This window comes from Octopus bimaculoides, chromosome 25, assembly GCF_046866305.1.
Source record: "Octopus bimaculoides isolate indiv1 chromosome 25, ASM4686630v1, whole genome shotgun sequence".
Lineage (NCBI taxonomy): Eukaryota > Metazoa > Mollusca > Cephalopoda > Octopoda > Octopodidae > Octopus > Octopus bimaculoides.
The window spans coordinates 15,256,902-15,284,243 of NC_142952.1; the positions used below are offsets into that span (position 1 = coordinate 15,256,902).

At 34.3% G+C, this 27,342-nt stretch overlaps 1 protein-coding gene across 22 annotated transcripts in view; it reads right to left on the minus strand.

Moving 5' to 3' along the window:
* Positions 1-27,342, minus strand: part of LOC106882225 (E3 ubiquitin-protein ligase TRIP12) — a 135,675-nt gene that overhangs the window by 85,023 nt on the left and 23,310 nt on the right. For 6 of the 22 annotated variants that reach the window (XM_089341704.1, XM_089341698.1, XM_089341694.1 and 3 more), the window contains exon 1: positions 20,742-21,001. The exons of the other annotated variants lie outside the window; for them this stretch is intronic. The gene's annotated coding sequence lies outside the window, so the exon portion shown is untranslated. Of the gene's footprint in view, positions 1-20,741; positions 21,002-27,342 lie in introns of those variants that run through there. 22 annotated transcript variants of the gene reach the window in all.

Consider the following 27,342-nt stretch of genomic DNA (forward strand, 5'->3'; position numbering starts at 1 on the left):
GGAACTGAACCTAAGACTACATGGTTGCAAAATGAATTTCTTAACCACTGAGCCATCACTACATATAGGTTTTATATATATATATATATATATATATAATTTACATGAATATTTTAGAATTTATCACATGTAATAAAACGCAAATATATTTTTGTTCGCAGTCACACTTGGTAGAGACAGACTTAAATGGCAGATGGAGAGGGTATGAGTAGCAGTTGGAGACATTAAATGTAAGGGAGAGTGAAAGAATTATATTTACAGAGGCTGGAGTACCAGGCATTTTAATTAAACTGAAACAGCTATTCAAAATTGTGAAAAATATATATGATGGAACTTCACACAAACACAAATATAACTATTTAATCAGTGACTAACAAAACATTGCTAGCTGCTTTAGAAAAAAAAATACCCTAAACAAGAGTAAAAGTTTATTAATTTCGTGTGTGTGTGTGTGTGTGCATGGCCCATCCACCTACTCTTTCTGACAAATGCATATTGTTTTTATGAACTTTTAGAAATACATTTTCAAGTGTGTAGATTACAATAATGTTGATAAAATAAAAAATGGGTATAGAGGGGTAGAGTTTTAGCTTATCCTTCTCCATTCCTGACTTTGTTTTCTCATAAATCTGTCTAAAATATTTCATCCACTAAATAATTTTTGCTTTTAAAAAAATTTTATTGATATAATGATCATACATATGTATACCAATAAAAATGTATTTCCGCAAAATTTCATTCAAAAATAAGAATTCTAAAGAGATTCATGAGAAAATTCCTCACAAAAAACAGAAGTGTTAAACTCAATAACAGAAGAGTTTTCTGAGATTTATCATATACAAACGATGACATATTCACTTGGGTTCTATTCATATTAATTCTTTTTAATGTAATTATTTGTGATAATTGCTTGTAATACGGGTATTTTGAAAATACCTCATGGAGTGACAACTGTGCTCTGCATAGTTTGTAATAGACAATCTTTAAAGGGGTGGAATTTTAAGGAAAGACTTTAAATTTAAAGTTGAGACAATTATGGAGATCTAATTCTTTATAAAAAGATCATGTGGTAAAAGGGTGTTAATCCAATAGGGACAGCACTATAAATATCCCATAAGCAATCAACATACACCAACACTAAAAATGGGTATTGGTGATTTTTTTTTAAACATATTTTCACACAAGTCAGAAAAAAATTTGTTTCTATCTATACTAATAACTAGTCTAAAAAAATGTAAACAAAGAATAAATAGGTCTTCAAAATGTATTTTTCAAGCACTATTATCAAGAATTTCCTACACAAAAGCTATTGCAATAAAAAAAAAAAACAGATTTTAAAAATGTGATATTCACACCTCAGTAATTTGAAGAATGAAAAGAAACTGCCAGTACTGCAGACTAGATAAACTAGATAACCAATACATATTTTAAACTTGTAACCCTGTTCCATCAACTATTAACAGAACATGTTCTTATAATTGTGAAGCTTAATGTCCCACTGATAAAACCAAAACAAAATACTAACGAGAACTGGTACCTTAGCCCCTCCCTCGAAATTGCTGGCCTTGAGCCAAAATTTAAAACTGACATCCTTATTTTCAAAATGTATCAAGAGTTCAGAATCAAGAAAAATACTACTTAACACCATTGACAGGATAAAATCCTATCAACTTAAGACAACTGCCGCTTTTAATAAATACATAGTTTTAGTAAAACCATATTCTTTACAAAATTAATGAAGAATTAGAATTGTAATTTTTATTCAATAATCTACTATATTTGTGTAACATAAGAGCAGCAAAATGCTGTGGAAAAAAAAGTAGGGGAGAAGATAAATGGTACATGGTGAGCTTTCATTTCTGCTAGAGAATTACAGCATCAATATTCCAATGGGAACACTATGTGACCAACAAAATCCTGGAAAGATTCAACAATGAAAGCATCGAATCACTGATCATGAAACAGTTTTCAATAGTCAGGACATGTAACAAGAATGGAAGAGTCAAGGTTCCCACACAAAGTCTTATTCAGTGGGAACACCTCAGGGAAAAAACCACAAGGTTTCCCTCTTCGCAGATACAAGGACCAACTCAAAGCAACACTGAAAGTCACTGGACTTCAGCATAAATTGTTTGAAACACAAGCCTGAGACCATACAAAGTAACGATGCTCCATCACCATCAGAAGCAAAAACTTCAAAACCACCTGGAGAGAAGGGGGGGGGGAATCAAATGACAGGAGTCAAAGGCTCAACAAAAAATCAACTTCATTCTCCACCAACATTACCATGCAGACAATGCCATCAACTCCTCTATGCAAGAATTGGTCCACTTAGTCATCAATTCCATTTCTATAACAGAAGCGTTCAGCAAAGAAGAAACTAAATTCTCGGATACAAGATAAAGCCACAGCTACCAACAGCTCTATGAATTAAAGTCACTTCTTTCATAAACCGAAAATTGTACAATTACCAATAGGCTTCAGTGTTTCTTTAATAAGACAATCGAAGGATCACTGTATCTTGGAAGTATATAATATGGTATTTCACTTTCTGTATTCAAAAATACACATTAACTTAGAACTACTAAGTCTGTTGGTTCCACTTAAGGAGAGAAGTGGAAATGAATGACATCAAAAAAGTCTTTTCTTTACTAAGACGATATATGTCAAGAAACTTGGACATGCTTTCACAGTGGACAGCAAGCATGTAGATACATACAGGACAAAGCATAAATAATGATCATTACATATTTTCCTTTATTGTAGTAAATTTGACTTACAGCTGTTTCCAATGTTCATTATAGGTATGTTATTGATAGATTTACTCAATTGGCCCACTGATCAGTTGAGAAAAATTGAACAACCTAGAAAATTAATGCTACTTTTGTCAGTCATTTCTGGTTGTAAACCAAGTGTTCCACTTAGTTATAACCAGAAATGATTGACAAAAGTAACAATTTTCTAGGTCATTCAACTTTTCTCAACTGATCAATGGGCTAACTGAGTAAACCTATCAACAACAAACCTATAACGACTACTGGAAACAGCTGTAAGTCATATTTACTACAACAAAGAAAAATATGTAAGAACCAATATTTATGCCTTTTGTACACTACTCTGTATGAAGACCAGTATAACTGGAGCACAACCACAGATTTACAATATGGAATGTTGATGAACGGTAACCTCAGACCCTGCCACAAGAATATGCAGAGTTCTTTACTAATCTAAACAATACTGTTAGCCTGGTGTACTAACAGAGAGCTTATAAAGTATTTTTCCTGGACTGATAATCCCTCATTAATTATATATATATATATATATATACATATATATATATATATATATACATATACACACACACACACACACACACACAGATACACACATACATATACACAGACAAATTTAAATATGCATAGACAAGAGTGAGAGGCAGATTGTACAATACTTGTGTATGACCAGCAATGCTATATGGTTGTTAAACTTCGGCTGTGAATAGAGGATGTGTGAAGACCAGAAAGAAATGAAACTAGCATGCTCTACTGGATGTGCAAAGTCATTGAGCATGTACGACAAAGTACAAATGCATGGAGAGAAAAATTGAGCATAAGATACATCAAATGTGGTGTGCAAGAGAGAAGATAGCACCAGCATAGTCATGTGATGCAGATAGATGAGGACAACTGTATAAAGAAATGCTGATCACTAAACGTGGAAGGAGCTTGTGGAATAAAGAGACTGTGAAGGCTGATCTCAAGATGTCTTTCTCAAGCATGCTCCATATAATAATCCAAGGGATTACAGTCGAAAGAACAAGGAGGCCAGAAATTGGGACTGGTGAAGTCACAGGAACTCTCCAACATTCTGTTCTGACTCTTTCCAGAAGTATAGCATAGAGCCAAATCCTGCTGCCACATATATGGCCTTCCAGCAGCAATCCTCTCCAGCCAAGGTTTCACCACAATCTCCAGAAGCTTCACATGACCATCTGAACTGAGCTTAAGGACCAGTTCTGAAATGTGGGCAGCATAACGTCACCAGCACAGTTTGAGAGAGCTTAGTTTCCGTGATATGTGGGATGCCACATGGATAGTAGGAATGCCTGTTGTTCTGGATATTGAGCAACTGGTCCTGGCAAATGTTCTCTTCATAAGAGAAGAACCAGATCATCCCTGGCTCAACGGCATACCTCAGCTTATTCAAGAGTTTCTTTGCCTTTATCAAGCACTTCTTGGCCATCAAAATTTACCCCTTGCCCAAGTAGTTGCAAAGGTCCTTGTTCAGAGCCAGCTTCATGATGGTTACTCCAACGCTCATCTTTCTTGCCAAAGCCCAGATTCTCTTGCTCGGATCTTCCATCACCTTGCCCAGCAGATGCATTCAGAATGCCTGCTGTGTCCCATCCAGCTGGGCACAACTTTCCAGTCTCTGTTGCAGATATCCATGTCATATCTTACGGTCTTCACACTGTTCAGAGAGCATTGAACAGTAGTTATGATGTCGGTAATTTGATACTTGACACAAATAACCATGATACAGGTAACTCTTTTATAATATTCAAATGGTCTCCAGTCCTCCATCTCAGCTAATTTTTCTCAACCACAACTTTAACCTTTATGCAAACACACAAGTATATGTATATACATAGGTATACAAAACTAAAGATAGATGGTTGGTGAGAGCAGTACAAGTCTGTAAGGTGATGAACTCAAGAGGAAGTTTCAAGTGTGGAAGCAAGGTCTGGAATCTACGGGCCTAAGAGTTAATTTAGCTAAGACCAAAGTCCTAGTAAATAGGAAAACAAAGTGAAGTTGCTAGAACAACAGGCTGGGCAAAGTTCAGAGAGCTACTACCTTTGCTGGTAACAAAGAACCTCTCCCTCAAAATGAAAGGCAGATCATATGATACCTGTGTATCTACAGCCATGCTACATGGTAGCGAAACATGGGCTATGACTACAGAGGACATGCAAAGGATTGAAAGAAACAAGGCCATCATGCTTCTATGACAAAGTAAGCATCCTAAAAGAAAAACTGGATATAAGAAGTATCAGTTGTGTATCTTGACTTTACAAAAGCCTTTGATAAAGTCAACCATGGTATGATATGCACAAGCTGCATTATCTTGGTATTGTCAGAAAACTTGGACAGTAACTACACGACTTTTTAAAAGATAGAAGCCAGGCAGTACTAGCCAATGGAGCCACCTTTCAAGAAATGCAAACAGCAAGTGGTCTTAGGGCCACTGCTATTCATAGTGGCACTCTCACACATGCCCTCAGCTTCTCAGATGGCCATCATTGCTAGCTATGCAGACGATACTGAACCGTGGAGATATTGCACACCTGCAAACAGGAGTTGGATGCAATATACAGGTGAGCTGAGGACAACAACATGCAGTTTAATGCAAGAAAATTCCAAGCCCTGCACTACCAACACACAAAGCTGAATGAAATGCAGATTGGATACACTGACCCAGACTGAATTGTAATCTCTGAATCAAAATCAATACACTGACACAAGTACTAAGTTGGCAATAAAAGTCAGACAGCTAGCCAGATATGTCCTTAGAACTTTCAAAATGAAAGAACAAGAAATGATGATCCTCTGGAGGACATATGTCCTCAGCTGCTTAGACTACTACTCCCAACTATGGTCACCACACAGCGTAAAATTAACAGCGGAACTTGAAGCAATCCAGTGAAGCTACCTAAAGAAGATCATCTCAATGCAACATGTCTGCTACTGGAAAAGGCTGAAAAAGTTAAGACTACTTCCTAGAATGAAGGCAGAAAAGATATGCAGTGATATACATCTAGAAAATGCTGGAAGAACTTGTACCAAACTTAATCATTGAAAATTACACAAACAGTAGAATGGAGTACCACTGAATATAGTGCCAAAGATTCCAACATATCCATCAAGAATTAGGACTAGATACTGCAAAAGCTTGGGTTCTAAGGACCCACAGCTTTTCAATATCCTTCTTGAAAGCCTGAGAGACTGGCATGGTGTGGATGTAGGTGTCTTCAAAACAAAACTGGATCTCTTCCTGTCAAAAGTTCTGGATGAGTTTACCTCATTACAGAAAACACAGATGAGGGCAGCAAACTTGAACTCCCTCATTCACCAAATGTCACATAGCAGAGGAGGTTTCAAGTAATGAAAATGTAGCAAAGCTAACAGCAGTGCTCCAGCATGGCTGCAGTTCGAGTGGTGGTGAGATGTCTAGGTAGCTCCTCAAGGTACAAGGTGAGTAGAAGTGAGTGGGGGAAAAGAGAAACTATAGTTATGTATTACATTTATCCTTGCTTCTAAAATGTTTCGTGATATTTGCTAATTACTCATTGTGAACTGGATACAGGTTCTGCAAATGGAGGCCATCAACAAATTCTAGCTGTTACTCAGAATCATGAATGAGTTGGTAGCTTGTACAATGGTTTCACTAATTTAGTTGTCTATGTAATTCCAAGCTGATATATACACCATCTCATTCCTCACTCTAGCAGAGCATTCAGGATGTAGCAGCTGAAAACAAAAAGGGCTACGCAAGCACTTGGCAGGCACACAGTTCAACTCAGTAGACAGGAGCAATGTAAAATGAAGCGCCTTGTTCAAGGACACAACCTGCTATCCAATCCAGGAAATCAAACTAATAATCTTAAGATTGTTAGCCCAACATCCTAACAACTATGTCATGCACCATATGTTGAATAATCTACCAAATGAGATGATATTTTTCTGCATCATAATGTCTCTGTGTTACCAGTTTTCCCAATGATGAACTCATTACAACAGTCAATGATTGTAGCTTACTAAGTGAAGATATCTCAAGATTTCTGAACAACAAACATACAGAATGTTTTTCCAAGAGTATCCTTCTGAAAGATAAGTTTTTCATGTTTCTGTGGGAGAATATTAAATTTCCAAAATGTTTCAATGGAATTTCCGCTAAATATCATTCATCTTTTCTGTCTCTAACCAATACTAAGTACACCTTGCTTTTGAATCCATATATCATGAATTCTTGTCAAAACAAGGGCTTGTGTTTAATTACAATCCTTGTAGCTCTGTTTTTACCTTAAAGTTGCTGCTTTGCTATAAATGTTTATCATCAGTTTTATTTTTAACCCCTTGTAACAATATTTCGTCACCAGCTTGTCTTCTTAGGTAATTGAACTACAAATATATTTGTCAAAATTTCCTTCTTTCTTCTAAAATCTCTTGCTTTACAACTCAATGACTGCACTATCTGAATCCTGTCATAGAGTTTGAAACGGCAATGTCAATACTAAGGATTTTAATAAGGAAAATTATTTCAAGCACTCAATGAAGAATGCCATATTGATTTATCTGATTATAAAATTGAAGAGAGGGACAGAATGGTAAGAAATGCTTAACCCTTTTGTTACCATACTTTCATTGAAAAATACACTGCTTTTGTTTCAATTATTTTGAAAATAATGAAGAATTTAATAATATAATTATAGCATTATTAAGCTAGTATCTGGAATTTAAATGAACATAAAATATTGATGGAAGATTTTAATTTAGATCATTTTAAAACAAAGCTTGTATCATAGAACTAAGGACAGTCTCAAATGGGTGGGCATCAAAACAGCTTGGATCCAAATCTTACACCAATTTATTATAAGTGATTTTCCTTTTTCATGTTAGTCCCAATCATTATCTACCACAGGATTCAAAACAAGACTAACTGCCATTTTTTGCCTCTTGAAATGTAATCTTAAACAATTTCTTAGTTGATACAGACTGAAATAAAATTGATGTGTGGAACCATTAAAACAGACGAGAATTTATAATGAGTACTCACACCCCTTAATTTTCTAAAGCAACAATATTTTCATGATAATATAGCAATTATCAAGAATAATCAATTATTGGAACTCAGATTAATATATTGGTGGTAGTTTTCACAATACCTGTCTTATGAACAGATTGTTTAATGACCTTGATGCAGTACTTTCATATGTAAAAACACTCCAATCCAACAAGAAAAGGATGACAAATTATGAATCCCTATGTAACATACTTCTAAACAAAAGAAGTTGCATGTTAATGGAGAATTATCAAATTATGTTCTATGTATATGAAGGTATTCAGGGATAGGCTAACATTCTATCAAATATGTGCCTGTAAAGCCAACCAAACAGAAGGTAACAGTTTGGTTTATATGCAAAGTAGACGAAAGTTTAATATGATTTCAAAAGCAAGTTATATGAGCTAGGTAACACTATAGTTTAGAATCTCTAGACCATATCAGAATCAAGATTTTTAATTGTCACCTGGAAGCCATAAACACAGTTGTTGAACAACATTATGAAGAACAGAAGATCTTCCAAGAAAAAAATTAAAGATGCTACACCAGAACAACATCCTGAAATTATTAAGTACAGAAGAAAAAACCCTTGTTTCCACATTTACAAACAGCAAATAACATTCCTCTTTTTTCTACATATGCAAGCATGGTTCTGGGTTCAGTTCCACTGCATGGCACCATGGATAAGTGTCTTCTACTATAGCCTCAGGCTGACCTAAGCCTTATGAATGGATTTGGTAGACAGAAACAAAGCTTGTCTACATACGTAATATTTGTGTGTGTCACTCCACAATTGCTTGACAACCGATGTTGGTGTGTTTACGTACCTGTAACTTAGTGGTTCAGCAAAAGAAACTGATAGAATAAGTATGAGGCTTACAAAGAACAAGTACTGGAGTCAATTTCTGTGACTAAAAAAAAAACCTATAAGGCAGTGCTCCAGCATAGCCAGTCAAATGATTGAAACAAGTAGAAGAATATATAAAGGCTTTCATGCTAACATAGGTAGAGTAGATCACATATCTGACTGTAAAAGCTGGAGGTACAGTGTAGAACATAGTCTAGGGGTACTTAACCCTATACTGCATTCTGTGTATTTAAAGCAACAAAACAAAAAAAAAAAAGCTTAAATTCATATTGTTAATTTAAAGAAACAGCAATTTTACCTTTTTGAATGGAAATTCTAAGTGTAAACAAGGCTTTATGGCAAAAACTTACATTCTATATTTCAAAACAATCACCAGACTTTGTGAAAACGTGCAAATACTGATGGGACACTGGTCTCACAGCTAAACGAAATTGTAATCGTAGCCAGTGCCAGTGATACATGAAAGGCACCCATGCCAGTGTCACTTAAAAAGTCACCCAGTATACTCTGTAATGGCTGGCATTAAGGGCATCCAGCTGTAGAAACCGAACCAAAACAAGACTGGAGTCGGTTGCAGCTCTCTGGCTTACAAGTCCCAGTCAAACCCGTTTACCCATGCCATCATAGAAAATGGACACTAGATGGTGGTGATGATGACAAACTTTAACCCTTTTGTTACCATATTTCTGTTAAGATGCACTGTGTTTATTTCATTTAACTTTAAATATAACAAAAAATTTAGTAAAATAACTTAGTTATCATTAAGCTAATGTTAAGAACATAAATTGCGACTAAGGTTTGGTGGAAGATTTTAATTCACAACTTCTGAAAACAAGACATTTGTACTACAGAGCCAGAGGCGGTTTCAGCCGGGTTGGTATCAAAAGAGTTAAGCTGTAAAACTTCAAAGTTATGAGGCATAAACAATTTTTAATTTTTTACAATTTCACAAGTAAAAGCATTCTTTCACTAAGTAAAATTGTTCATGGGTCTTGATAGAAAAGCATGCAGAATGTTATTTGTATGCTTTGTTACTTTAAAGCAACACTGCATTCTAGCATAATTACATGCTGAAAGTGATTGAATGTACAAATTGAGAATTTCAGCTTTTTCTGAGCAATTTTATAAAGCCTTGCACTATCATCACCTTTCAAATGAACTGCAGCAGTTTCTATGGTAAAAAGAAAGTACTTCCTCTCATTGCACAAAAGCTACCACATATTCCACCAATGAATGTATCAGAGGAAAGTGAATTGTCATCTGACAGTAATTATAATAATGATGAGAATCCAATTGCCAGTGTTGTGACTAGATCATTTCGAAAAAAATTGAGTTTTTACACTCCAATGACAATCTGGCTTGTCCTTAAGACTGTATAAGGTTAGACTGTTGACTCATTGAAAAAGAAGTCTGCAGAAATTAATCCATGTGAAAGGTGATGCATTAACAAGGAAATGCTTCTTTTCAAAGGTAAATCTGAAATCAAGCAATATAACCTCTAGAAACTAAAAAAAGTTGTATGTATAGTCAGGAATAGATGGACTTGAAGTCTACACTGGTGCAGTTGGAACCTGCCCAAATCAGCCAGACTTAAAAGCTTTAGGAAATATTGTGATGATTTTGCTGCAAAATATACCAAGAAACAATTGGCACAAGCTGTATTTCGACAACTGGTGTAAGGTGCTGATCCTGTAAAGACCCTACATGAACAGGGTATAGCCTGTGTTGGTACAGTACATGCCAACCATTTCTCTTGTTGTAAGCTGTCATCAGATGCAGCATTAAAGAAAAAAGGTAGTGGCCAACCAAATTTAATGGTGTAGAGTTACATACAGTAAATTGGTTTGATAACAGTGGCATTATTGTTACTAAGATATGACGCAGTCAATCTAACCCTTGAAATCTCCAGATTTGACAGAAAAGAAAAGTGTTGTATAACCATCTCATGCCATTCAATTGTTAACATATACAACAAATTTATGGGCAAGATAGATTTACTGAATGAGATATTGAGCTTTAACAGGAAAAAAAAATGACTTATTTTCCACTTTCTCAATGAGATTGTGCTACAATCATGACATATTTGCTGTAATGAACCTGAGAATGCATCAAATATAAAACTTAGATTTCAAGATGAGAATTTCTGAGTCACTTGTGAGATCAGGTAAATCCAAGTCAGCCAAAAGAGGACACCCGTCACTAAGCAAAGTGGAAAGACATACTGGCCAAAAGTCCAGAGGATCAATAGCGCCAATGCCAAATAGGTCAATCCACATGGATGGTATAGATCACTGGCCCCAGTATATGGAAAGCAGTAAAAAGGGTAGATGTAAGAACCCAAGTTGTGAGTATTGCAAGGGTTATCTGTCACAATACAAAATCAAATTGTTTCAAGCACTTTCAAGCTGAATAAAAACATTTCCAAATGACTGCAGCTTTTGTTTTCCCATATATCAAGTAGACACTTTTTATTGTCCTTGTGTTTTTAGATAGCCTTGATGTGATAATAAATTACGTTTCAAGTATTTAGCTATGTTTTTATTTGCCTTCTTTGCATAATGTTGCTTTAAATTAACAAAGCCCAAAATATTCACACTTGCGTAAAAATTTGCAAAGATTCATTTCCCAGTTATGGATTTTGATGGGTTTTTTCAGTAAAAATCATTTTTTGTATATGGCCTTAATAATTCATGCAATGTAGGGTTAATGTCTGAAATTCCAAGCTGATAGAAAGCTGAAATATTAGCATTATTGAACTGATGTTACCTATAAACTGCATGCCAGCTTTATTGGAAAGAACATCAGATCCAATGCCAAAAACAATAATCAGAAGATTAATTTACATAATTCAATTTGAATAAAAAGAAGAACAGGACAAATGGAAATTCCTATTTAGTAGGACCAATCAAAGCATCTTTCATGTGAAGTGAAATGTTACATAAATTTTGAAGGATTGGGTCCTGATAATTGATTTACTTCAGTCTTTATGGAAAGATCACAATTTGAATAAAAAAATATCCAATGATTGGACAAATCTATAAACAGCATATTACCACACCACTAACTACTGTATTACCTTATCTGTGTTACCCAACAATCTTATAGCTAATCTTACTTGTTCCTTTATGTTCTATTGTCATGATACAGTACCACCAAGCAGGTACTTGCCATTCACAAGATAATCAGAGCAATACAGGTACCTTATCTATTCACAACTGGCTGATATTACCTTTATTGCCCAGCAAAACAGTTTATGCAAATCAACTTTAAAAGCTGTACAAAGTTCAACCTTCCTTGAACATTTTATAAGGATCATTTTTATATAAAGCCAAGATGTTAGATTTAGAAATGTAACCTAAAGGTCAAGGTTTCAAACATGGCTACTGGTATGCACATTACTATAAATCCTTATGCAAAATACACATCTACCCTTATTTCAGTCTATAATTAATTAACTAAATATGATACACAAACACAGCTGTAATGATTAATACTGAATCCACTTAACCCAACAAGTTATGTAAATTAATTTTACAAAAGACTAAGAAAGTTAGCAAGAGAAAAATGCACTTATTAAAATTCCATCTTTTAATGACTGTACACAAACTATATGTCACAGGGGTTAAAAGCCAAAATATTTCTTGTAATTTTTAAAGACAGTGAGCAAGGCATCATTCAAAATAACACCTCAGCTAAGTAAATCAAATAATAAAAATACATAGTAAATAGTATTGCATCCCTGTTAGAACTGTGTCTCATCATTGTTTTACATTCGATATTTCCTTGATGGTTTGGATTGAAAGGATTTTCTGAGGCAGTGTTTTACAGTGAGAAGACCTTACTTATTTTAGTTGTCCCTTACAACAGGAAGGGATGTGTACCTGTTCTAAAACTGGAATACATATATGGAACCAAATAAAGTTCATACATTGTTTTACAATGAAAAAACATTAATAATCCAAAGCAAATTCATATAAAACTATCTAAAGAAAAACCTACAAAAAAATTACAAAATTCATATAACCTGAGTCATAATTCAAAACTCTATACAAAGACATACCATTCATTAGTTTACATATAAATGGTAAGTTCCAATCATTCTATCATCTTCTGGAGATAATTTGGATACCAATAATTGAGAGGAAATGGATAGTGCAGATTTGAAAAAAGAAAAGTGAAACAAATGAAGAGAAATAGAGTCAGTTACCAAAATTAAATTACAGACTCAATTTAAAAGTAGCCAAACCCTGAGATAATGGTTTGTAGTACGCTAAATATATCACAATGAGAATCTAGGTATACTACATATTTTTTAAACTATAATTTAAGGCTTTATAAAATCTATTAACACTGGAAGGCGTGCAGCTTAGTGATTGGAGTATTTGGCCCACAATCAAAGATTAAGAATTTTTTTTTTTAAATCAGTTCTTAAGTTTTACAAATTAAGCTGACCAGTAAAATATTTCATTGGTTACTTTTAATCTTAACAAAATCAACCATCACTCCAAAAATTACACTAATTCTTAACATTCATTTTATATATATATATATATATATATATATATATATATATATATATAGGGAGAATTCACAAAAAAAAACAATGGACGAAGGCAGGTGGTGTAGAAAACAAACAGATGTATTAGTATAACGCTCAGGAATTGAAAGAATTTAACGTTTCGAGCCTACGGTATTCCACAGCAAGAAACAAGGAGAGAAAAAAAATGTGTGCAGTGGTTAGCAATCTATCATGGCGAATATAAAATATATATATATATATATATATATATATATATATATATATATATATATTTCCTCACTTAAATTCTATTCAATTATTTGGGTGATAAGAGACAGTGTCAATGACATTCCAAACAGATAAGAGTTCAACACCCGTAAAACCGTCATTTGCAGGAAAATTTGCAAGTGAGCTCATTTGGAACTGGTATAAAACTAGCAAATCTAGAGGAACAGAAGCCCTCAGTGTCAGTACACGAAGTGAAAAGAGACAATCTGTGGACTTGTTAAGTACATGTGTGTTGGTATTTATCGATTAGATAGATGGTTGGCCTTTTTGAGAATGTGCAACCACAGCGTTGTCCCAGATGTGGGAGCAATATTTCATCTTGAGTTGTTGAGTTTCATAAAAGGTCAGTAACCGTTCAGAGCTGATGAATTTTCTGGTCTGTAGTCCGAGATGTAGTTTTAGTCATGCTTTGTAGGGTCACCAGGTATTATAAGTCATATGGTCTTGCAGTCGTAGGAACTTGGAAGGTTTTGTGTTCTAATCTAAGGGTGGATGACATAGCCTCTGATTTCAATGGACTACGATGTCCTTATGTTCATGCACACACACACACACACACATTCTTGACATTTACAAGTTCCAATTTAATTTCCTACATTCAACCTTTCATTCAAATACTTCATTATTTAGATGGAGGCTTCAAAGAGCAATCATTCTAGATTTACAAACTGACCTGTTTATATAGACAACTTCTTAAAACATAAGATTCTACATTTTTCTAGAATAGACAAATCTTGAATAATTACAACCAAAGCAGTCAATCCAAAAACTTGTATATTCCAGCTCACAACATTTTCCTACATTTACAAATCATGGTTTGTAACCATAAAGAAACTTCTAAGGATATTTCACTATGGTTACAAGTATAGTCACTTATATAATCAGCAAGGCATTTTGCTATAGTTTCTTTTTTACTACCATTTGGTGCCAAATGGATGGACTTCACTCTTAGAAAAAGAACAAAAACATTTCATATTGAAATATTGGAGGTTTTTTTAGTGCTATCAGTATGTAATTAACAGCTATATCATAATAATAATATTGGAACCATTGCAACAATGTGCTAGATTAAACTAGCCTAACATCAGCACATCCAGAATCTGAAATATCTTAAATGGTGTACCAACATCCTCATACGTTTTGTTTAAACATCTCTATGAAACCTGCCACCTACCCCTCTACTCAACCTCACACTAATCACAGTTGCCTCTTCTTACTACTTGACACAGTTACACATGTAGAAATCTAGCTGCAAATAAACTGAAAGACTCAACAGAATACACTTGATAGATGAGTGATAGTGTCTTTTTAAGGATGGTACAAGTTATGGAACGAACAGAGAATTGTAGTTTACTGCAGTAACACATCTTACTTAAAAACCTCCAAATGGAAAACTGGTTTGATATGTAAGAGGTTAACTATGGTAAACTCCAATCCCTGCTACGACTCATACAGTCACTGTCCGACTCATTTACAGCACATTACCATCCCAAAAACTATCACACACATTTAGCATCAAGATTTAAAATTAAAAAAAGAATCAATAACTGTACTGTGATGAATACACCAAAAGCATGTACTGTGGAACAACAGCTATCACCTTCAGTCTCTACCTTGTGCATCTTCATTGTGCCCTTCACCAAAATCTGCTGACAGGGCAGTGAAGAAAACAACAAACATGTCCAGACTGCCATACTGAAGCAAATCGTAAGGCAATATATCAAGAGTCACAGTATGGCAATCCGCATACAGAGCATTGAGTACGTGGAACTACTTCATGCCATATGTCATCTCAATCAAGGTTGAATTATGCACTGAATCAAAGAAGGACCTCTACATGATTCCTGGCTGCTAGAACTAGAAACCAAACATAACCCTATCACTTTAAAAATGGAAAACATTGGCTAATGTAGTTGGAATATTACAGAAGGCTTCACTATTATTATATTAGACTGACCTATACTATATATATAAAAAAAAAAGCTCCAACACAAAACATTTAAACCTCCATAAAAAAAACATAAGATAGTCCTAGATACACTGGGAAGAAGATATGTGGCCAGAATAGAACTGACATGATTTTTGTCATAGATCTCTGTCACCTAAGTTGGCCTGTGGCTAAACAAACATTATACTAGATTACATTACACTTAGATGTGTCAAGGTTGACATACTAAAAGTATTTCATGTGTCTCTATGCGTTAGAACCAAGAACTGCAAATAACCGTCACCAAATTTCTTTCCCCCTCCTCCTGATCTTATTACCATAAGTACAATGTCACTGACAATGTAATCATCTCTTTACTGTGACTACACAACTAATAGAACCACTGCCACCACCAGATAATTTTCCCTAACACTCCCTTCAATCCCATACGCCACACAACACCAACTACATAGTGGAACTGTGGCAGACACAAAGGTGACTAACCTGTAGAATTATACCATTTACTGTACAACAGTAGTAGTAGTAATTTATAATTGACTTTTCTACAACAAATCTACAGTGATACCTATCCTTGAATATCCATTGAAATGGCATTGATTCAATTATCAGAAAGACATGAAACAGCAAAACATCCCATTTAAACAACCACCCTATTGAAGTTTCATCATACCAATATTTTCAAAACACGTATTCTAAATTTACAAGATAAAACAAGAAAAGGAAAAGCAAATAGGTTTTTTTTTTTTTTTCAAATTTCTTACAGAAAAATGGAAAAAGGAACAATAGTGAGATGTCTATTTCTCAAATTGATCCTCATAAATATAATATTAACTTTTACAGTGAAAATCTTAGCAATCCATTTATCCAAATTTGAGCATTTTATCAGCCAAAAGATTTAAAAGTAAAAAGCATCAGGTGATGGTGGAACTATTATATATGAAACTAGCAAAAAATGGTAGTGGACATTTAAAATAAACCACAAAACTTTGGTGATCAATGCCAGACAGAGTACACACACACACACATTATAGAAAAATTAAACCAAGACTAAAATAAAAAATAGTTTGGATTGGAGTTGGTAGTTAAAAACCAAGTATCATTGGTAATGTGTGTGTACGTAGAGTGGATACTGAGCAAATTTTTATGTGGGAGAGGACAGTAGCGACAGAGATAAATAGAGCTATTTAGTGAGGAGAGAAATAACAAAAAAAGAGGCTTGAAGTGAGGGCGATGAAAGAGACAGAAGAGCACCAGCAATATGGACAGAAGAAAGCAAGTGAACACAGACACGGGAAAATAAACAGTCTGACCAGCTGTAATGAGACCGACGGAATTAGACCAGCCGAGATGAGAGACAGGTGGATAAGACCGACGAAGTTAGATCAGCTAAGATAAGACCCATGGAATCAGACCAGCTAAAATAAATGATGAGATAGATGGAGTCCGACTAGCCGAGATGAGACAAGTGGAGTCAAAACAGACGGAATTAGACCAGCTAAAATAACGAGATAGAGTCAGACCATGAGACAACAGTTAGGTAGGAGTCAGACCAGCTGAGATGAGGCAAGTGGAGTCAGACCAGCTGAGATGAGGCAAGTGGAGTCAGACCAGCTGAGATGAGGCAAGTGGAGTCAAACCAGCTAAGAAGATTATTAATAAGACCGACGAAGTCAGACCAACTGAGATTACGATGTGAGAGATTTGGAGTCAGACCAGCCAAGATAATGCCGAGAGAGTTGGAGTCAGACCAACAAAGATAACAATGAGACAGAAAAATGTAGGTTTATTATAAAACAAGGGGGCAGGGTTAACATCTGTTTTTTATGCATATGAAATTTTCAATATATATTCACCACAAAAAAAAAAATCTACATAACAGGAGGTGGCGAAGACTATTTAGAAAACGCACACATTATAGCTTATAACATTCGAAAATATCTTATTTTTCTCATAATAAAAGGAATATTAAGCGTAGTATTAAAGTATCGACAAGGGCAGGACGCGTAGCATTTATCATAGAAAGACACGATTTATCGCTCAATATAAAGAAAATGGAATAAATATGTTCAAATTTCATAGGAAAACATGAGATTTAATGTCGAGGTTCATCACAACATAATGGAGAGTTAATTTCTTTGTGTGCTATCATAATGGGTGTATATTTTAATCAAATAGCATGTAAACAATTAGATTATTAACTGACATAAAGAAATCTTAAGTTGTAGTCAATATAATCAGGGATCTGCGTTCATTAAATACATCTAAGATTAGTTATATGAAGTCGTACAAATATATATATATAATTACATATTTCACTATTATGCGCGTGCGTGTGTACATTTATATGCACATACGCACACACAAATATGCACACATTTTATATACGTAGCCTATATATTGACCAAACACACAAACACGAGCAAATTAACACGAAATTAAAAATACAATGTGAAGATTACACGCACACACAAGGAATAGGAGAATAAGTAGGGTAGAAAACGAACAGATCTTAAACAGCAGGAGACTGCGTCATCGTTTTAACAAGGCTGGTTTGGATACGATCAGGGATCGAAACTGCGACATCACACACAAATAACAACCTTACACAATACAAACCAACTATGTAGCTTCTATGCAGTCGTCCAACCTGATTTTTTTTCTTTTTAAACCCAACTAAATTAAGGACATATTTGAGAATACAGTTTTTCGATGACTAGTAAAAAAAAAAACGGAATGGTCATATCTGGAATACCTATATCTACTTAGACAAGGCTAACCTAGGGCTAAGCAACAACGTTACACAATAGTTCAACTATCAAAATAATTGATACCCGAGGAGTTTAGCGTTCGCTTTATTGTTCTTTAGTTTATATTGATTACTACGACTGAGGGGTACACTGGCGCACAGCCTTAAATATATTACAAATACCTCTTTTTGGGTTAAAATAATTTCAATTTTTTTTTTTTTAAGTTGGGGGTAAGGTATCAACAATAACGCTAATTTCACAATAATTTACTCAGGTGAAAAAAAAATAAAGGGGGACGTATCGTATACGTTATTGTCGCATCGACCCAAATTAGCCCCCCCCCCCTGACAAAGCACACTTGTGATCAAAGGTTTTCCAGTTGTAGTCATCCATTCCCACCCCAATATATATCTATGACTACATTAACTAATGCATACTTCCTTTTTAAGACGTTAAAATGATTTGAGGGAGATTTGGCTGCTATTCAAAGCAGGTCAAACAGCGACATAGAGGCTGCCCCATTAGCGCATTACAGCCGTGTGTTTCTGTATGAATATAGAACTATATATATATATATATAGAGAGAGAGAGAGAGGGGGAGAAATAGATAGGAGCCGCAAATCCTTTTAAAATATTAAACTTCAAAAAGCTGTTTTCCTAATCGTTATTATTGTCGCTGTTGGTCAGTCGCCCTGTCACGACACGATTTAGAACTTGTTTTTAGAGTTTGATAAAGAATTTTTATTGAACTGATTGTTATTTGTGTTTGTTGCTGGAAAGAAAAGTTTGGTGAAAGGAGTCACAGCACACCAAACACCATACAATAGAAAGGACATAATATGCAAAGAGACAATAATAATAATAATAATAGTAGTAGTAGTAGAGGTGTCGTTGAATGCAAAGAAAGGCCACACACTATTAAATAAATAACAAATAGCCACAACAACATCATCAAAACAAAATAAAAAGTGAAGACGCCAGACTGTCAGCCATGATGATTCTTCAAGCTTCGGCGTTTTGCAACATTTACAAGTAAAATATACACACCAATATATATATATATATATATATATATATATATATAATGTGTGTATGTTCTGGAATAAAGCCGATGATTCACTCTGGTGTTACTAAGAGTTTCACTTCAGATGTGAAACTCTGAGTAGCGTCAGAGTGATTTCTGCCATGTATTGAGTACTTTTTTGTTTCATTTGTATTTCTAAACCAAATCGTGTATGGACAGATGTGTGTGTGTATGTATGTGTATAGTAATGAACGACTACATACATCAAAGATAATTCAATACAATTGTGGAGTAACAATTTTATTGTAGGGTATGAATTGTATTTAAATGACTCGCCAATACCCACTAAATATGTGGGTGTGCGTGTATGAGCGATAAACAGGCAAAATTCATTAGAAAAAAAAACACACACACACATGCTTAATTTCATGATAAAGAAATTCTTGTGACCATAAAGGTTGTTATTGTACAATCTAACAGTTATAACATTGTTATGTTCTTCCGTTTCCAAACTAAATCCTCATTCACGTTAACAATAAAATCAAAATTCATTCGAAACAGAACCAACCAAAATGGAGAACAGAAAAGCTATTTAGTTTATTTTGCTTATATATGTGTGAATTGTTAGTTTATTATTCGTCTTAATATTAAAGTTTAGCTTTCTTTATGGCTTAAGAAAGGGGCAAAAAAAGACTTTATATTATTAATTATTGATATTATTATACTGTAATATATATATATATACGTATATATGTATGTATAGACACATATATACATATGATTATATTGTTAGTTTATTACTCGTCTTAATATTAAAGTTCAGCTTTCTTTATAGCTTAAGAAAGGGGCAAAAAAAAGACTTTATATTATTAATTAGTGATATTATTATACTGTAATATATATATACGTATATATGTATGTATAGATACAAATATATACATATGATTATATTGTGAGTTTATTACTCGTCTTAATATTAAAGTTCAGCTTTCTTTATAGCTTCAGAAAGGGGGGAAAAAGACTTTATACTATTAATTATTGATATTATTACACTGTAATATATATACGTATATATGTATGTATGTATAGATACAAATATATACATATGATTATATTGTTAGTTTATTATTCGTTTTAATATTAAAGTTCAGCTTTCTTTATGGCTTAAGAAAGGGGGAAAAAAAGACTTTATACAATTAATTATTGATATTATTATACTGTAATATATATATGTATGTATAGATACAAATATATACATATAATTATATACGTATGTCTCACATTTTGTAGACATACAACGGATATAATTATGGAGCAAACGTTTTTTTATGAAATTTGAGGATTTTTTTCTAAAAAAATGTAGATGTAAAGACGATTAATAATTATCCTAAATAATCAGTTCACAGTATTTCTTTGAGAAGATGAAGTGTAAAAATAAAAGAGTCGACATATAAATAAATGAATAGAGAGAGAGACACTGGAAATAGAAATGAAGAAAACGTTACCATATAAACAGTGTGGTCGAAAACTCCTGATAGACCAGTCCTAGATTTGTAAGACTCATTTCTTTCCTCCTCCGCCTTTCCTGTAAGCCATATATCATTTACAAGGTTGCCTCAGAGTTCTACAACAACACTAGCAACTGTTTCAAAAGACAAAATTAAAATGACGGGGGAGAGAAAGAAAGTAAATACTGACTGGGGCTTTTTTTAGAAAGAAAGGTTCCAAGTTGTTGGTCAAGTTTTTTTTTTTTTATTCCAAACACAGATGATCACAGTGAGAAATGCGCATGCGCCACCTCATTACCAAACTTCCTTCCGCTAGCCACCCTTTTTCTGTCACTCTAACACTCTCTCTCTCATTTATCTTCCTCTCGTCCACTTCTGCTAACTATCTGTCTCTTCTCTTTCCCCTTCTCTCTTGTATCTATCTTCCTTTCTTGCTCTCTCTCTCTTTCACCTTCTCTCTTGTATCTATCTTCCTCTCTCTCTTTCACCTTCTCTCTTGTATCTATCTTCCTCTCTCTCTTTCACCTCACTCACTCCCAATCTTTCTCTCACTATTCTTCTAACTCACTCCGCTTTCATCTGTCACCCTTTCTCTTTCTTCCGTTTCACCTGTCACTCTTTCTCTCTTCCCTTTCACCTCACTCAATCACCCTTTCTCCTCCTCCTTTAAACCTTATATATAAAACAATTTAAGTAACAATTTCACATTTATTTCATTCATATCTTTCCTAGAAAACTTTATTACTTCCAATTAAGAAAAAAAAAATCTTTAATATAAACACAAAAATCTATCTTTCCAAAAGAATTAACAACGAAAAAAATTCGACAGATTTTATAGCAATATTTTGTAATTAGTAATCGTGTTGATACTTCTCTGTTCTGAAACACGACATTTTATGATTGTAATCGAATCCACAACAGAAAAAGATTACATCGTATTTTTTTGTCTTTCAAAATACTTTCATGGCTTCTCACTGAGTCGGCCTTTCTACCGAACCGATGTGGCAAATTCTATACTAAAAGTACTACCCCGTCTCTAATTTGTCTCCTAATCAAAGCTCATTTAACGTATTTACACGTTTTGTAGCCTTCCGTCCAGAGTTAAGGCAAGAAAAATCACTCCAACGAAACAGTTAGATGACGATGATGATAATTAAAAATAATAATAATAATAATATTAATAAATGAAGCTGTGACCTCCACTAACATCTTTATTTTCATGCCTTACTCTCGCTATTTGTTCACAGAAGGTTGTGAAGGCGAGAGATAGGTGATAAAACACTCCAATCTAAAATATATCGCACATATATCTTCCTTTTTCAGTCACTTTTGACAAACGATCTCCACTTTACCTCTCTTTAATATCGTCGTGGCCACGAATGTAATTACCATTAATAGATACATTGATTTTTAAACAGCCTACATCAACTGACCTTGTGTTGCATCAAAACAATTATCTTCTATATATATATGATTGGAATATCATCTGTTCATTTCAGATTTTATATATATATATATATATATATATATATATATATATATATATATATATATATATATAACGTAGATATAGGCGTATGCGTTATGGTGGACAATCGCGCTCTAGATCGCTTTGACTATTTAAAATAGAAAATAAATTCGATGCAGACAACTAAAAATATTATCTTCTGCATTGATGTCTTAATTTTTTCGAAAATCACAAAATAATCAAAAAAGCTGCTTCTTCGCCATTTTCCACAAAAACGAATCCTCCAGTAAAATAAGTTTTCATAGCATTAAATTCGTATGGAAAGTTTCCAAAGCAATTTTGTGTACACAGAAATTGCAAAACTGGGACACTTATCTATATTGAGGTAAAAAGCACACACACACACACACAAACATACGTGTCTATAAATATGTACACACACACACACACACGTGTGTATGTCTGTCCATCTATCTATGTTATCTATTTATTCATGTTTACTACCCAACCAGATGGTTTCGGGTTCTGGCCCACGGCGGAGCATCTTGGGAAAGTGTCTTCTACTATAGCTCAGGGTTGACCAAAACGTTTAAATGGATTTGATTTGGTGGTCGGAAACTGAATGAAACCTGTTATATATGAAACACGCCGCTTGAGTATGTGTATTAATGTATGTATAATTAATGTGAGTGTGTATCTGCAAATACATACATACATGCATGCTTCTCTCGTTGCCAAGGCAAAAGGTGATAGTTGTAAACGAGCGTCATTCATTTCTAATATTCTGCAAAAAATATGTATGGTCATGACGAAATGTTACCTTGTTTGGAAACAGAGAGAATTGACCATAGGATGGGTATCCAGCCATACAAAATATCTTAATAAACTCCATCCAACCTAAGCAAGCATAGAAAAGTGGATGTCAAATGATATATATATAAATACAAATATACATACATATATATATATATACATATAAATGGAATGTTTACAGTACCTAGGTTTCTCAAGTGATCACCCATCTAAGCACTAACTAGGCTTGATGTTGCTTAACTTCAGTGATTGGACGAGAACCTGTACTTTCAACGTGATATGGCCGTGTGTGTGTGTATGTGTATGTATATATATATATATATATATATATACACACACACACACACACACACACACACACACATGCTCACACAGACATGTATTTCATACACACACACATATGTAAGTATTTGGACTTTGGCTATATGACTATTAGTATATCAAAGAACATTCACCATCTGGGCTACCTGATGTCATCAACAGTTATGATATAATTTTCACTGGATCTACATCAGGAAATCCATAATAGTGTAGTGAAAATTATATATATATATATATATATATATATATAGATATAGATATATATATATACACACACACACAGATATATATATATATGTATTTATAAACGAGGGGGTGTGATGAAAAGTTCCTGGCTTTGAGGGTGTCACAAAAATCCTGGTTGAAGGCCCAACCTTCCAAATTCTTTAACAGGGCTTAGAAAAACTGAAGGACTGCTGCATTAAGTGTGTGAATCTGAGAGGAGAATATGTTGAATACAATCATAATTAACTGATCTTCCAGGAACTTTTCAGCACCCCCTCATATAAACAGACACAAACATATATGTGTATATATATATATATATATATATATATATATATATATATATATATATATATAATGGTGCAGGTGGGGGGGGGGGCATGTGATTGAGAAGCTTACTTCATGGGCTAGTCAATTACATTGACCCAGTGCTTGAATGGTACATTCTTTTATTGACCCTGAAAGGACAAGAGGCAAAGTGGAACTCAGCAGATGTTAAAAATAATAAAAAGGCTTTCAAATTTTGGCACAAGACCAACAATTTTGGGGTGTGGGGTGATTAAATCCACCCCAGTACTCAACTGGTACTGATTTTATGGACTCCGAAAGGATGGCTACGTCAACCTCAGCAGAATTTGAACTCAGAATCGTAAAGATGGAGAAATGCCACTAAGCATTTTGCCTGGCATGTTAACGACTCTGCCAACTTGTCGCCTTTAAATATTGGTTTCAAATTTTGGCATAAGTCCAGCAATTTCAGAGGAGGAAGTAAGTCAATTACTGTGACTTCAGTGCTCTACTGGTACTTATTTTATTGACCCCAAAAAGAGATGACAGGCAAAGTCGACCTTGGCAAAATTTGAACTCAGAATGTGAAGAGAGATGAAATATTGATGGGCTATCAATTCTGCCAGCTTGCTGTCTTAATAATAATGTTTTCTTTATTAACAGCTAAGGATTCACAAAACTGGGGATGGTACAGGACAATACAATGTGGAGTTACATAAAAGGGTTTAAAAAACTGAAAAACAGTAACAATATAAAATTATAACAATAAATGATTCTGAATAAATAGAGTTTATTCAGAACCTGCAATACCCCCTGGTAGCACTGCCAGGCCAAGGATTTCTGTAAATTATCCACAGACCCCAGCCCAAAAGAAGCTTGCTTCCCAACTACATGGTTCCGGGTTCAGACCCACTTAGGCAAGTGTCTTTTACTATAGCCTCAGGTCAACCAAAGCCTTGTGAATGGATTTGGTAGATGAAAATGAAAGAAGCCTGTCGTTGATATATATGTGTGTATGTCTGTCTGTTTGCTCCACTCCATCACTTGACAACCGATGTTGGTGTGTTTATGTCCCAGTAACTAAGCAGTATGGCAAAAGAGACCAATAGAATAAGTACTAGGCTTACAAAGAATAAGTCCTGGGGTTGATTTCTTCTACTAAAAACCCTTTAAGGCAGTGCTCCAGCATGGCTGCAGTCAAATGACTGAAACAAGTAAAAGAATAAAAGTGTATATATATGTGTGGGTGTGTGTGTGTGTGAGGATCACAAGGACTGTGTTGCAGAAGCTAGGTACAAAGATGCTGTAAGTAAATCGAAAGTCAACAATTTCAATAATGAATTTAGTGTGAAAATAGAAGTCCATCATGGTTCAGTTTTCGGGTCTTTCCTATTCATCATAATCCTACAGGACATCATAGAGGAATTTAACCCTTTAACATTTAAACTGGCCATATCTGACACAAATATTCTACCTGTGTTATGATCAAACTGGCCAGATTCGGCCTCTCACACCTACCCCACAATATCATTCGAAAAATAAACAATCACATCATCAAAATCTCAAAACTACAAGATAATGAGTAGTTAATTCAAAACAATGTGAATGACCTTTTGACATTCAGATTACTCTGTCAAATGCAATGCTTATTTATTTACAATGTTTTTTAATTAATCATGCATTATCTCATAGCTTTGAGATTTTTATGATGTGATTGTTACCTTTGCCTTAGCGAAGGCAGATGTATTGTTTTCAGTTGCATTTGTTTGTTTGTTTGTCTATGGACAAGATATCTCAAGAAACGCTGGATGGATCCAGATGAAACTTTCAGGGATGTTTGGCTTCATGACTGGCACAAACTGATTAGATTTTGGGATCGATCTGGTACCAGACAAGGATTCTGGATTATTTTTCCGTTTTTTTACTTAATTTTTGATAGCAGTTGGGTTCATTTTTACTATTCTCATTTATGAGAACAGTCGAGTTATTTCAGACATTCTCATTTTAAAAAACATCTCCGGCTAATCATTGAGAGGATGTTGGTGTTGCCTTGTTAAATTCACTTTGAGGCCTCTAGGTTCCAGGTTTTGTTTCCATGTCTGGAATGCCTTTTCTAATTCTAATAAAGATTCAGTTATATGATGTTGATCATCAGCATAAAGAAGCTCCCATGGGCAGCTCTTCTTAAGCTTCTCTGCTATAACTTGGAGAGCAAGAGTAGGCTGAGGACTGGGCTCCAACTTCATGCTAAATGCAATGCTACACTTATCCCTAATTCTCACCTTGCATGCACAGCTCTTACAAGCCAATCATCAACTCAAGCTACCTCAGTGACCACCTGATCACAGAGCAAGAAACCATATCAAAGGCCTTTTCTAGATAACAAATGCCAGACATAGGGGCTTATTCTTAGCTAGATATTTCTTCTGCAGTTGTTTCACTAGGAAGATGATAAAAGCAGTGCTTCTTCTTGGCAAAAAACCAAAGTGCACAGTATCTATGTTAACTTTCTTCTCAGTCAGTTGCATTATAAATATGTACTCTTAATAAACAGGTCCAAAAGCTTAACACTTCTGTAGTTTATCTTCTTTTATGTCATATTTGCCCTTATAGCAGATGCTGATACTGTTACACTAGTCATTATATATGATACCCTCCTGTATTATCTAACTTATTACGTGGGTGACCAACTCATATCCCATTCCACTAAGGATTTTAAACATTTCAATGATAATTCTTGATAGACCAGGCCTTTTCTATCTTCAGTTAATTTTAGAACAATGAGTACATTATTCTTATTTTCTTCATTAAACTTTTACAATAAAGATGCATAGCTCAAAAGAAGATATTTCTGTTTACCCTAATTCTACAAACTATATTCATTGTGGGCTGGGATGACAATTGTTCAGGTGGCTAACAAGTGATTCTACATCACAAAAATTAATTACCAGCTTCATTACAATCTAAGTGGTAATCACATTTTTCTTTCTTTCTTTTATTTGCTGTCAAATCGCAGTCATTTTATTGTGAAATCAACTGTTTTCAATAAAATTGGGTGGGGCTGTTCTTTTCTGCCAAAGGAAAGAGATGCATTACATAAAGAGATTTCTCTGAGGCATATTATTTGCTGACAACTTGGTCTTCGACAACATAATATGACAACCAGGATTGGTCAATTGCTTTATCAAGTTCATCATGTTTTTGTGAAGGTACTGCTGATTGACTAAACATGATTTCAACAAAATGTGGAAAGCAAGAAATTATAAGAAAATCCTGGCTTTTTTTTTTTTCTGCAAATTAATGTGTAACAGTTATCAATGGAGACAATCAGTTTTGAAGTATTTATATTTCACAAATTATCAAGTATGAATTACGTTGACCCCAGCATTATTGCACAGAACAAGAACTTAAAACTGGATACATAGCAGCAGATATCTCAATTCTCTCTTGTACACTATTTCACTATTCTGAATAACTCATACC